Source organism: Thalassophryne amazonica, chromosome 20 (assembly GCF_902500255.1).
Source record: "Thalassophryne amazonica chromosome 20, fThaAma1.1, whole genome shotgun sequence".
In the NCBI taxonomy this organism is placed as follows: domain Eukaryota; kingdom Metazoa; phylum Chordata; class Actinopteri; order Batrachoidiformes; family Batrachoididae; genus Thalassophryne; species Thalassophryne amazonica.
Genome location: NC_047122.1, coordinates 34384082 through 34396027, shown reverse-complemented (window position 1 = coordinate 34396027; position 11946 = coordinate 34384082). Strand labels below are relative to the sequence as shown.

Genomic DNA, 11946 nt, shown 5'->3' with positions numbered 1-11946 from the left:
CCAAAAAGACACACGTTGGTGAAAAATTGTCTCTGTAAAAATCCCATATACACTCAACAAAAATATAAACGCAACACTTTTGGTTTTGCTCCCATTTTGTATGAGATGAACTCAAAGATCTAAAACTTTTTCCACATACACAATATCACCATTTCCCTCAAATATTGTTCACAAACCAGTCTAAATCTGTGATAGTGAGCACTTCTCTTTTGCTGAGATAATCCATCCCACCTCACAGGTGTGCCATATCAAGATGCTGATTAGACACCATGATTAGTGTACAGGTGTGCCTTAGACTGTCCACAATAAAAGGCCACTCTGAAAGGGGCAGTTTTGTTTTATTGGGGGGGGGATACCAGTCAGTATCTGGTGTGACCACCATTTGCCTCATGCTATGCAACACATCTCCTTCGCATAAAGTTGATCAGGTTGTCAATTGTGGCCTGTGGAATGTTGGTCCACTCCTCTTCAATGGCTGTGCGAAGTTGCTGGATATTGGCAGGAACTGGTACACGCTGTCGTATACGCTGGTCCAGAGCATCCCAAACATGCTCAATGGGTGACATGTCCGGTGAGTATGCCGGCCATGCAAGAACTGGGACATTTTCAGCTTCCAAGAATTGTGTACAGAGCCTTGCAACATGGGGCCGTGCATTATCCTGCTGCAACATGAGGTGATGTTCTTGTATGGCACAACAATGGGCCTCAGGATCTCGTCACGGTATCTCTGTGCATTCAAAATGCCATCAATAAAATTCACCTGTGTTCTTCGACCATAACAGACGCCTGCCCATACCATAACCCCACCGCCACCATGGGCCACTCGATCCACAACATTGACATCAGAAAACCACTCACCCACACGACGCCACACACGCTGTCTGCCATCTGCCCTGGACAGTGTGAACTGGGATTCATCCGTGAAGAGAACGCCTCTCCAACGTGCCAAATGCCAGCGAATGTGAGCATTTGCCCACTCAAGTCGGTTACGACGACGAACTGGAGTCAGGTTGAGACCCCGATGAGGACGACGAGCATGCAGATGAGCTTCCCTGAGACGGTTTCTGACAGTTTGTGCAGAAATTCTTTGGTTATGCAAACCGACTGTTTCAGCAACTGTCCAAGTGGCTGGTCTCAGACGATCTTAGAGGTGAACATGCTGGATGTGGAGGTCCTGGGCTGGTGTGGTTACACGTGGTCTGCGGTTGTGAGGCTGGTTGGATGTACTGCCAAATTCTCTGAAACGCCTTTGGAGATGGCTTATGGTAGAGAAATGAACATTCAATACACGAGCAACAGCTCTGGTTGACATTCCTGCTGTCAGCATGCCAACTGCACGCTCCCTCAAATCTTGCGACATCTGTGGCATTGTGCTGTGTGATAAAACTGCACCTTTCAGAGTGGCCTTTTATTGTGGGCAGTCTAAGGCACACCTGTGCACTAATCATGGTGTCTAATCAGCATCTTGATATGGCACACCTGTGAGGTGGGATGGATTATCTCAGCAAAGGAGAAGTGCTCACTATCACAGATTTAGACTGGTTTGTGAACAATATTTGAGGGAAATGGTGATATTGTGTATGTGGAAAAAGTTTTAGATCTTTGAGTTCATCTCATACAAAATGGGAGCAAAACCAAAAGTGTTGCGTTTATATTTTTGTTGAGTGTATGAACTGTGCTAACATCTACAACAGATGAGATTTGGGTTGTTGGCAGAGGCACGGTGCATTTGGAAATTATTCACAGCACATCACTTAGTCCACATTTTGTTATGTTAGAGCTTTATTCTAAAATGAATAAAATTAATTTTTTTCCTCAAAAATTCTACACACAATATCCCATAATGACAATGTGAAAACATTTTTTTTTGCCAATTTATTAAAAATAATTTAAAAAAACCCCTAAGAAATCAACGTAAGTACATAAGTATTCACACCGTTTGCCATGAAGCTCTAAATTGAGCTCAGGTGCATCCTGTTTCCGCTGATCATCCTTGACATGTTTCTACAGCTTAATTGAGTCCACCTGGGGTAAATTCAGTTGATTGGAAATGATTTAGAAAGACACACACCTGCCTACATATAAGGTCCCACAGCTGACCGTGAATGTCTGAGCACAAACCAAGGATGAAGTCAAAGGAATTGTCTGCAGACCTCCAAGACAGGATTGTCTCAAGGTACAGAAACATTTCTCCTGCTTTGAAGGTCCAAATGAGCACAGTGGCCTCTATCATGCATAAATGGAAGACGTTCAGATCCACCAAGACTCTTTGTAGAGCTGGCCGCCCATCTAAACTGAGCGATCTGAGGAGAAGGGCCTTAGTCAGGGAGGTGACCAAGAACCTGATGGTCACTCTGTCAGAGATCCAGCATTCCTCTGTGAAGAGAAGAGAACCTTCCAGAAGGACAACCATCTCTACAGCAATGCACCAATCAGGTCTGTATGGTAGAGTGGCCAGACAGAAGCCACTACTTAGTAAAAGGCACATGACAGCCCACCTAAAATTTGCCAAAAGGCACCTGAAAGACTCTCAGACCATGAGAAACAATACTCTCTGATGTGATGAGACAAATATTGAACTCTCTGGCATGAATGCCAGGTATCATGTTTGGAGGAAACCAGGCACCATCCATCCCTACAGTGAAGCATGGTGGTGGCAGCATCATGTTGTGGTGATGTTTTTCAGAGGCAGGAACTGGGAGAGTAGTCAGGATTGGTGGGAAGATGAATGCAGCAATGTACAGAGACATCCTGGATGAAAACCTGCTCCAGAGCGCTCTTGACCTCAGACTGGAGCGACAGCTCATCTTTCAGCAGGACAATGACCCTAAGCACACAGCCAAATATATCAAAAGATTGGCTTCAGGACAACTCTGTGAATGTCCTTGAGTGGCCCAGTCAGAGCTCAGACCTGAATCCGATTGAACATCTCTGGAGAGATCTGAAAATGGCTGTGCACTGACACTCCCCATCCAACCTGATGGAGCTTGAGAGGTGCTGCAAAGAGGAATGGGCAAAACTGCCCAAAGATATGATGCCACAAGCTTGGTGCACCTATTCAAGAAGACTTGAGGCTGTAATTGCTGCCAAAGGTGCATCAACAAAGTATTGAGCAAATGGTGTAAATACTTATGTACATGTGATTTCTTAATTTTTTATTTTTGATAAATTTGCAAAAATAAAAAAAAAATAAAAATTTTTGTTGTCATTATTGGGTGTTGTGAGTAGAATTTTGAGGGGAAAAATTAATTTACTCTGTTTTGGAATAAGGCTGTAACATAAAATGTGGAAGAAGTGAAGTGCTGTAAGTACTTTCTGGATGCACTGTATGCTCTCTCTCGGTGTGCCATTCTAGCTGCAGATGGTATTATATTGTTCAGCATCAGAAGAGAGACATGGGCAGTGAATGGAGTGCAGGTGAAGAGGATGGATGTAGCAGAGGTGAGAATGCAAACATGGATGTGCAGAGTTATAAAGCTGGACAGAATAAAAGATCAACAAAGGTACAAATGCAAGAAAGTGGTCGGAGTGTGTCCCCACTCCTGTGTGAAGAAACTGAACAGGTATTTGGCTCAGAGTAGGTATGAGTGCAGACAAGGATCGTGCAACTAAAAAAAAAAAAAAAATGCTAAAATGCCAAAAGAAAACCTTTTTCACTGTGTAATACTGGCTGTAATAAAACCATCCTTCCTGAAAGGAGAGGGGAAGTCGCAAAACTTCACAGTTAATGTTGCCAGCACAATACTGGATCATTCCCAGAGATTCCAGCCATCAACATCCCTCATTATGATAACTCCGCTAATGAACACAATGATCTTGGCAGTTAAGCAAACGTAATCTATTCAGAAAGAAAGTGGTACAAATTAAATTAATCATCTGTGACGTGTGGCTGAAACCAGCATTTCACGGTTCATCACAGCCCGCGTTTCCTCACACACCTATTCATAGACCCCAATGGGTGTGATTTCTCAACCCCCACATCCACCTACCTGCCTGTGTTACACAACCAAACGACAATGCCCCCTTTTAAAGGACAAGTTGACTTTTTTTTTTAAACAAACAGTCACACAAAAACATTGTTAAGATTCAAGCCTGGGAGCATTCAGCTGATTTGATTATGGCTTAATTTACAAGAAAACCTTTTTTGGGGGGCAAAACGTTTATGAAGGAAGGAATGACAGTGAATGGGGCAATCACCGGAGTTATTAAAACTGCTCATACAATGCTTGCACCAGCAATGCAATAATGCTAGCAAACTACTTGTCAACATCTTAAGAAATATGGCCAGCTAGGTGTATTTTTAATTTTCTTTCCCCAACATATCAGTTTAGTCTCAACTCTGCACCAGTTTTAGAAAGTAGCTCAGTTATTTTGTTTGCAACTAATCCCATGCAAGAATATTGGCTGTGAATCCTTATTTTTAAATCAATAACGTGACAATTTAATAAAATATAAAAACATGCAGTAGAGCAAACAATATAATAAATAAAAACAAGCAATACAAAATAGATATAAAAAAAATTATGTTGTGAGCTTTTCTCGCAAGCTAGCCAAGGTGGAAGTGACACTTGTTTGCATTTAGTTAAACCAGTTAACAGCGACTGCATTCCTTTTTCCCCCCAAACGTCATTGAGCAATGAACAAAGACAGAGGCTGAGTCTACAGTGGATGTTTGCAGTACAAATCACTGGATTTCATATAACATATTTGGAATTGAAACATTGTTTAAAGTAATGTAACTTGAATTTTTACTTCTAAATGATTGAGTGTGAACTGATTTAAGATGGTGCTGGTGTTTTTCTATGTATAAATGATGTGATTGTCCTGTTTTGTGAATTTGACAAGCTCCCGTTCTATCATGCAATTTATTCTTGATTGTATTTTGTGGATTTGGTGTAATTAGTTGCACGTATTTTACCCAGAATACCTCTGTCTGGGATTCTTTAAAAATCACTACGTTATTCACTCATTCAACCTTGATGAAGGGCATGGGCGGACATGTCGGTTTATAAAGTAAGACAGAAGTGACTGGAGTCTGCGGCTGCCATTTTTATATGCAGTAAGAGTCCTAACATCAATATTAATGTACATTGTAAGTAACCATGAAGCAAAACAATGTATTAACTACATTATGCAATGTTAAGGTTTGGGAAAAGCATGGTTTAAGTTCATTTTGAATGCTCCTGTAGGTGCCCCATTGAAATGATGCAATTACCAAAGGAAGAACACCTGAGGATTGACTACCGACAATATTTAATATGACTAAGGTTGTAAAAAAAAAAAAAAGAACATGTCCTTTAACTAAAGGACAAAGTTACACAGTTAACTTTTCCCTTTGCATACTAGCAGTTATCAAAGCTAACTTTTAGGTTAGCTGTGCCCACTAATGACATCTACCACTGTGCAACAAGACAGATTACAGCTAGAATAAGAAACGCAGAGTGAAAAGTAGTGCAAAGCCAGAGTTCATTAACAACCGTCCACTAAAACAATGATCCATTTTACTATAACGTTCAGTCTATAGACCTCTCCAGTCATTGGCTGTTTTTAATAAAACAAGTCACTGTCTGCAGCTCCCATTACACCAGCAAAAAAGACACACGAGCTGCAAGATGCTGAAATGTGTTGACAAAATGAAATGCCATGACCACGATGTTCCTGCATAACTACACACGGTACATAAACGCGTCACATCTTTTAAAAACATACTCCCGGCACAGTCAGATATTTCACTTAATCACTTCGGAAGATGTTTGATACCCTGCTGCTAGAACATCTTTCAGACTAACTGATACACTGATTGATGTTGGACCAGACAGATGATGCACAGGGAGAGATATAGAGATAAGAGGCAGCTGCATTAGACCCCCTGGTGAGAAAAATAGTTCATTAGCTCTTTAATGTGATTCCACTGGACTGAAGACCATCTGTCAGTTTATACATGGTATGCAAACAATGATTACAGTTCATAACCTTAAGTCATATCAAAATTTTATTTATTTATTTATTTATTGAACCCAGCCTCTGAGTGAGGCTTGGATCAGCTGATTGAGGCTAAAAAAAAAATTTAGACAAAAAAAAAAAAAAATCCATTTTTCAGAAAACTTTTCACAGTAAATAAATACATGGGTATGAACAGGGCACCGGCAGTGGAGCTCTAAACATTTTCCAAAACCTTCATGCTGCATAGTGTAGTTAGTAATTATGCTCTTACAACATACACTGCTGGTGATATTATTAAATTAATATTGGGACTGTTTATCATGAACACTCCATTAAAAATAAACAGACTTTGCTGAAAGCCCCAGTTTCTTTGTACATCTGGAGTTGCATTAGTCTCTAACGCCATCCTCTGAAAAGAGGATCTAGATCCACTCATGCTTATTGACTGTAAAACAGCTCTTAACTTGATTGGCTGAGAACTCCTACATCTATTTATTACACAAGTTGGGCGAGGAAAAAATGTGCTGTTAGTTTATAAAGCAAGATTCCACCACCAAGTAGCACACAATTAAAGCAACAGTTTGGATGCTTACAGTGTTTTTTTACTTTCACTTCTCATGCTCTGTGTGCTTCTTACCCTCTGTGCTGCCATACAACGCTGCTGGAACCTCAATTTCCCTGAGGGAGTCTTCCCAAGGGATAAATAAAGTTCTATCTAATCTAATGCTTCTGTTGAAGCGTTTGTCCTGCAGCCATCATGTCACTGTTTCCACAGTGCCCTGTCATGGTCACAATCAAAGGACATGTTCTGTTGTGTCCAACTCCTGTGGAGGAGGTCTCGACTGGGCATGAGCCTGGTGTTGTCCCAGGAAGGTCTGCCAAATCTATACAGAGTATGCTGTAGAGCCCGGCAATTATACCAATATTGGCCGGTAATGTTGACCGATGAATATTTTGTCTGTATCTGCATTATTTTTTCAATATGACAACTTTGTACCAAATAAACAGTGCAGAAAAACACTTTGTCTGTTGGAAATGATGTCATTACACAGTTTGTCCAGGAGAAGGCACTCTGACAGCACTGTTTATAATGTTCTCAAGCTTGGCTGGCTAGGACTCCCATCACCCCTTGGTCACTTTAGTTACATGAGACAGAGGCAAAGCAAGCAGCCTCCATTCATTTTCAATCAGAGTGGACGTTTTATAGTGACAAGTGGTCACTGTGCTAGTAGCTATGCAGGGCCAAAATAGACAAGTTTATTTTATGCAAATGCTGAGCAATGTAACATGGCAGTCTCCGATCCCAGTGAAGGCAGTGTGATGCACTTTGGCTGATTGCTGCTTATAGATATTCATAATAAAGTTCAGGTTTAAACTGAAAAATATCAAGCCTCAATTGCATTTCTTTTTCATAAGGGTTTGATAATGAAACATCAGAATCACTGACGGGGGGGGGTGTTGCTGGAGCCTATCCCAGCAGTCTGGAGAAATATTATCATATTATCATAAATTATTTACTCCCCAACATTGGTACAGTCACTTGCCCAGTTCCGGATCATTGCCAGTTCCGGATCACTGCTGTAGTATTTGCGTCGCCGTTTCTCGTAATCAGTAAGCTTGGTACAAATGAAAAGACTGATGTTTTGTCTACAAACAAGCTTGACCAGATCCAGCCATCCTTGTGTTCAGCAGAGGAATCAAAACATCCCGGTCTCTGTGGTGTGCACGCGTTTTCTGACTCACTCATTCCTGCAACTGTGAAAGTGACTATCTCTATTAAGTAGCAAAGGTGAGTTAGCCATTCAACGTCAGTGGTTCTAGCGTGGGAAAATACTTACTTACTTGGGTAGAAAATGTCAGTGTGTTATGTCTTGCTGTTTAATTGCTGCATGCATTTATCTCTGACGCGAAAATATGCCGGTTGTGGATCACTGAAGCAGCAGCCTCATGTCAGTACTTGTGAGCCATGTGTACTTTGGGGGTCATCTCAACATCATGAATGGGCATAAATGTGGGGGCTTTTACTTTTTAATTCTGGAGAAATCTCACCTCCACACATTTAAAACCCTCCTTTGCTCTCCATCTCTAACAATATAAGGTGCAAAATGATAGCAAGTTGGGGCATCTGTGCTATCCTGACCACTTCATTGAGTTAAAAGCTTAGGGGGAGATGTCAAAATCCAAGAGTGTTTATTACCACAGATTTTATTTTATCTTCATTTATTAAGGAATGCCACCCAATTTGAGTAAACACTTCATTTTTTGCTCGTAAAAACATATAACAGTGCCTTTCGAAACTAAGTCAGTTCTCATTTAATAAGTATAATTTATGTCATTTTGTGTTCAAAACACATTCTCGGGCACAGTGTGTATCATTCTGCATTAGAAGGGTCCAGCCAGATGCCAGGAATGCGGGTCGTGATCCAGAACCGGGCAAAGTGATCCATTTCGGGCAAATATTTGCACCACACATAATGTGGCTACACACTTTAAGTAGAAGGGCTACCCCATCCAGACTTTTTCAGCAAGATAACATCCAAATACCCAATACAACAATACCCAATAAAGGACATTCAGTTGCATTATGGCTCCGTATAGCGGGACTTTAAAAGAGGTGATCCAGAAGTGGGCAACTGTCTGTATCAGCTCTCAAAAAATCCAGGTGCTAGTCTGCTGGTGACCCTAAACATTAAAAATCACAAACATTTCATCATAAAAATAATAAATAGACTAACAGTGAAAATAATTAGTAGATGGAGCCCTAAATCAATTCAGATGAACAGTTTCATCAAATCTGAGCCTGAGGACGTGCCCTTGAGCAACACACTAAAAATAACCTAAGTGTTAACCTCTGGCCTCCCTAGATTTTAAAAGCATAAAGTTATTGTGCTAACAGACAAATCACCCTATTCTATTGTTGTCAATTTTCCTTTTATAAATAATTCTGCCAACAGTTCCATAACCAGGAAGTACATCTGGAGCAGCATGGATTTCCATCAAATATCTGCCGATAGAAGCCATAAGATAAGGACTGTCTTAAATATTTCAGCGAACAACACTCAGATTTTTCACAACATACCTCCTGCTCTGCTGGTTTACAGGCGACAGCTTTTCAAACGTTTTCCCGTAGTTTCTTAGTCTCTGCGTAGCTAAAATAAAAAGCACGGAGCGTCGCGCACTCCGAGCTAACAGCGCTGACTTCCGGCCAGCTCGCGCTCTCACACTGGCTCCACCGCCTCTCCGTCAGCGCCTTCATTCACTGTTATTTTAACTACTGTAAAAGACCGAGACTTTAAAATAAGCGGTTGTGTTTACTGTGCTGTTTCCACCTCTAACAGAGCCACAGCGAACAGGGCACCACGACCAAGAAGTCAAAAAAAAAAAAAAAAAAATCTCGTGTGTATGCCCACCGTTTGGACTATCAGGGTGAGGCTTTTATTTTGAAAGTCTTTTTATATTGCCAATTTAATAATGTAGTATGTGTCTGTGGCCACGAGAGGGGGGTAGATCCTTGTGGCTCAAACTAGAGTCTACAGCTGTCACAACTGAAAATTCCATATATTTTTTTAAGCAAAAGGTAAATTAGATTGTTAAACGGTGTTGACGGTAATTTATTTACAGAGGTGTCAAGTAACGAAGTACAAATACTTCGTTACTGTACTTAAGTACACTTTTTAGGTATCTATACTTTATTCCATTACTTATTTTTCTGCCTACTTTTGACTTCTACTTATTACATTTTCACACAAGTATCTGTACTTTCTATTCCTTACATTTTTAAAACAGCCACATCCACCGGCGCGGCTCCACCTGAAGCCCGAGGCGCCAGCGCAGTTCCACCGGCGTGGCTTTACCGAGGTGCCAGCGCGGATTTATCTGACCATGGGTCCGAAGAAGGCACTGACGGCGGAGGAGGGAGACGATATCAAGAAGTCCCTGGACTTTTTGTCTGAGGAAATCTCTGTTGTTAAAATGCAGCAGAAATCCATTATGGAGCTGGTGGAAGAAGTGAAGGCTCTCCGGATCCAGGATGCCGAGAAAGACCGGCGTCTGGTGCACCTGGAGAACCGTGTTGCGGAGTTGGAACAGTACACAAGGATGAACGACGTTATTATTACAGGAATTCATATTAAACCTCGATCCTACGCACGGGCGGTGTCAGAAGACAGCGGAGGGGAGGCCAGTGAGCAGGAGGCCAGCTCAGTGGAACAACAGGTGGCTGACTTCCTGCAATCTAAAGGTATTCAAATGGACTGTAATAACATTGAAGCGTGCCACCCCCTGCCCAGGAGAGAGGATGGAGACAAGCGAGCAGTTATAATGAGGTTTGTCAACAGAAAACATAAAATGGGATTGTTAAAACAGGGACGGAAACTCAAAGGAACAAACGTGTTCATCAGTGAACATCTGACCAAAAGAAACGCAGACATCGCCAGGAAAGCTCGTCTCTTAAAAAAGCAGGGAAAAATTCAACAGACATGGACATCCAACTGCAAAACATTCATCAAACTGAACGGAACACCAGAACAAGCGAAGGTTATGGTAATCAGGAACATCGAGGAACTGGACAAATACGATCAATAAGGTATGAGGACACAAACACATCACAACACCATGACACAGACCAGAGGAACCTATTCATCTACTACATCATCTACATCTGGAGACAAGAAGGATATAACTCACAGGATTGCTGATCATGGAAAACTAGAACTGAGAACATTTAAATACACAGACCACAATGTACTGGACTTGGAGCACGATATAGACCCGGACAATAATTTCTTCTCAAATATTAATGACAGTTGTTGATGTCGGATCATTAAAACGGATAACAAATTCTCAATAATCCATTTCAACAGGAGAAGTCTGTATGCAAACTTTAACAACATTAAAGAATATTTAAGTCAATTTAAAAAAAATATTTAACATAATTGCTATATCAGAAACATGGATCAATGAAGATAAAGGAATGGATTTTGAACCGATCGAAGCAGTGGTTCGCAGATTGAAACAATGCTTCGACCTATTGTTTCGTTTATTCTTTCTTTCTTTCGCTTAATTTCCCCCTGCTAAAACCCTAAAGAGCATACTTCTGTGAGTATTATTTACCTTTTCTATGTTAAACCGACCTGTTATGGTCTTCTGAAACAGTTGATAGATGTATTTTATAACTTAAAAACGGGAGCGACGCTAACGCGTTAGCATGTCTATGGCATTTTCAGTGTTAAAACTTAGCATGAAGCAGTTCCAGCTGTCTTCACGTTCGGGTGCATTTGTTTTCAAATTGGAATATTTCTTAAATTTATTTTTGTTTATATATTAATAATCTAATGATTATTATATACAATTTCAGAGAAAGAGACAAGAAGAACCTGAATAGAAACACAACAGAAAATAAAATATAAAAGCAACTAACAATGAATATACATACATACATACAGAATTAACTGTTTCCTGTGAACACCTAGTGACTCTTCCACCTCCATTTCATCCCTGTTTTATTTAAGTTTAATGACAGTTTGTTTCGGTCAAACCATATTTTCAATGTGTTAATTTCTTCAGTGATTTCCTCCAGAACTATCTGCCAAACTAGAAAACTGCTGCATCCTAGTAAGAGCAGAATACTACTGGAATGAATCTGAATAAGGAAAGTTGTTTTTTTTTTCTCACTAAATGGATGCTGCACTCACTGCAGTTTATTGTCTGGAATAGTCCCAGATTGCATTTCAGAGCTTCTAGAATTGAAACATTTTCATGCAGGTGGTGTTGGGGGGTAATTTTGGGTTTTGGGTCTTGGGCCACATGTAGAACGAATCAGTTTTTAAATTAACCTTTCAATTCATATAGTGGCATATACTTTTTTTTTTTTAAGGTTACTTTATACTTTTATACTTTAAGTAGGTTTTGGAGCACATACTTTTTCACTTTTACTTGAGTAAAGAGGTCAAGTTGATACTTCAACTTTTACCAGTGTTTTTAAACTGCAGTATTTATACTTCT

The 11946-nt window shown here is 40.5% G+C and overlaps 1 protein-coding gene across 1 annotated transcript in view; it reads right to left on the bottom strand.

The window, feature by feature from the left end:
* Positions 1–9309, bottom strand: part of zdhhc3b (zinc finger DHHC-type palmitoyltransferase 3b) — a 39291-nt gene extending 29982 nt beyond the window's left edge. The window contains exon 1 of the mRNA XM_034160698.1: positions 9023–9309. The gene's annotated coding sequence lies outside the window, so the exon portion shown is untranslated. The remainder of the gene's footprint in view (positions 1–9022) is intronic.
* Positions 9310–11946: the final 2637 nt, after the last annotated feature.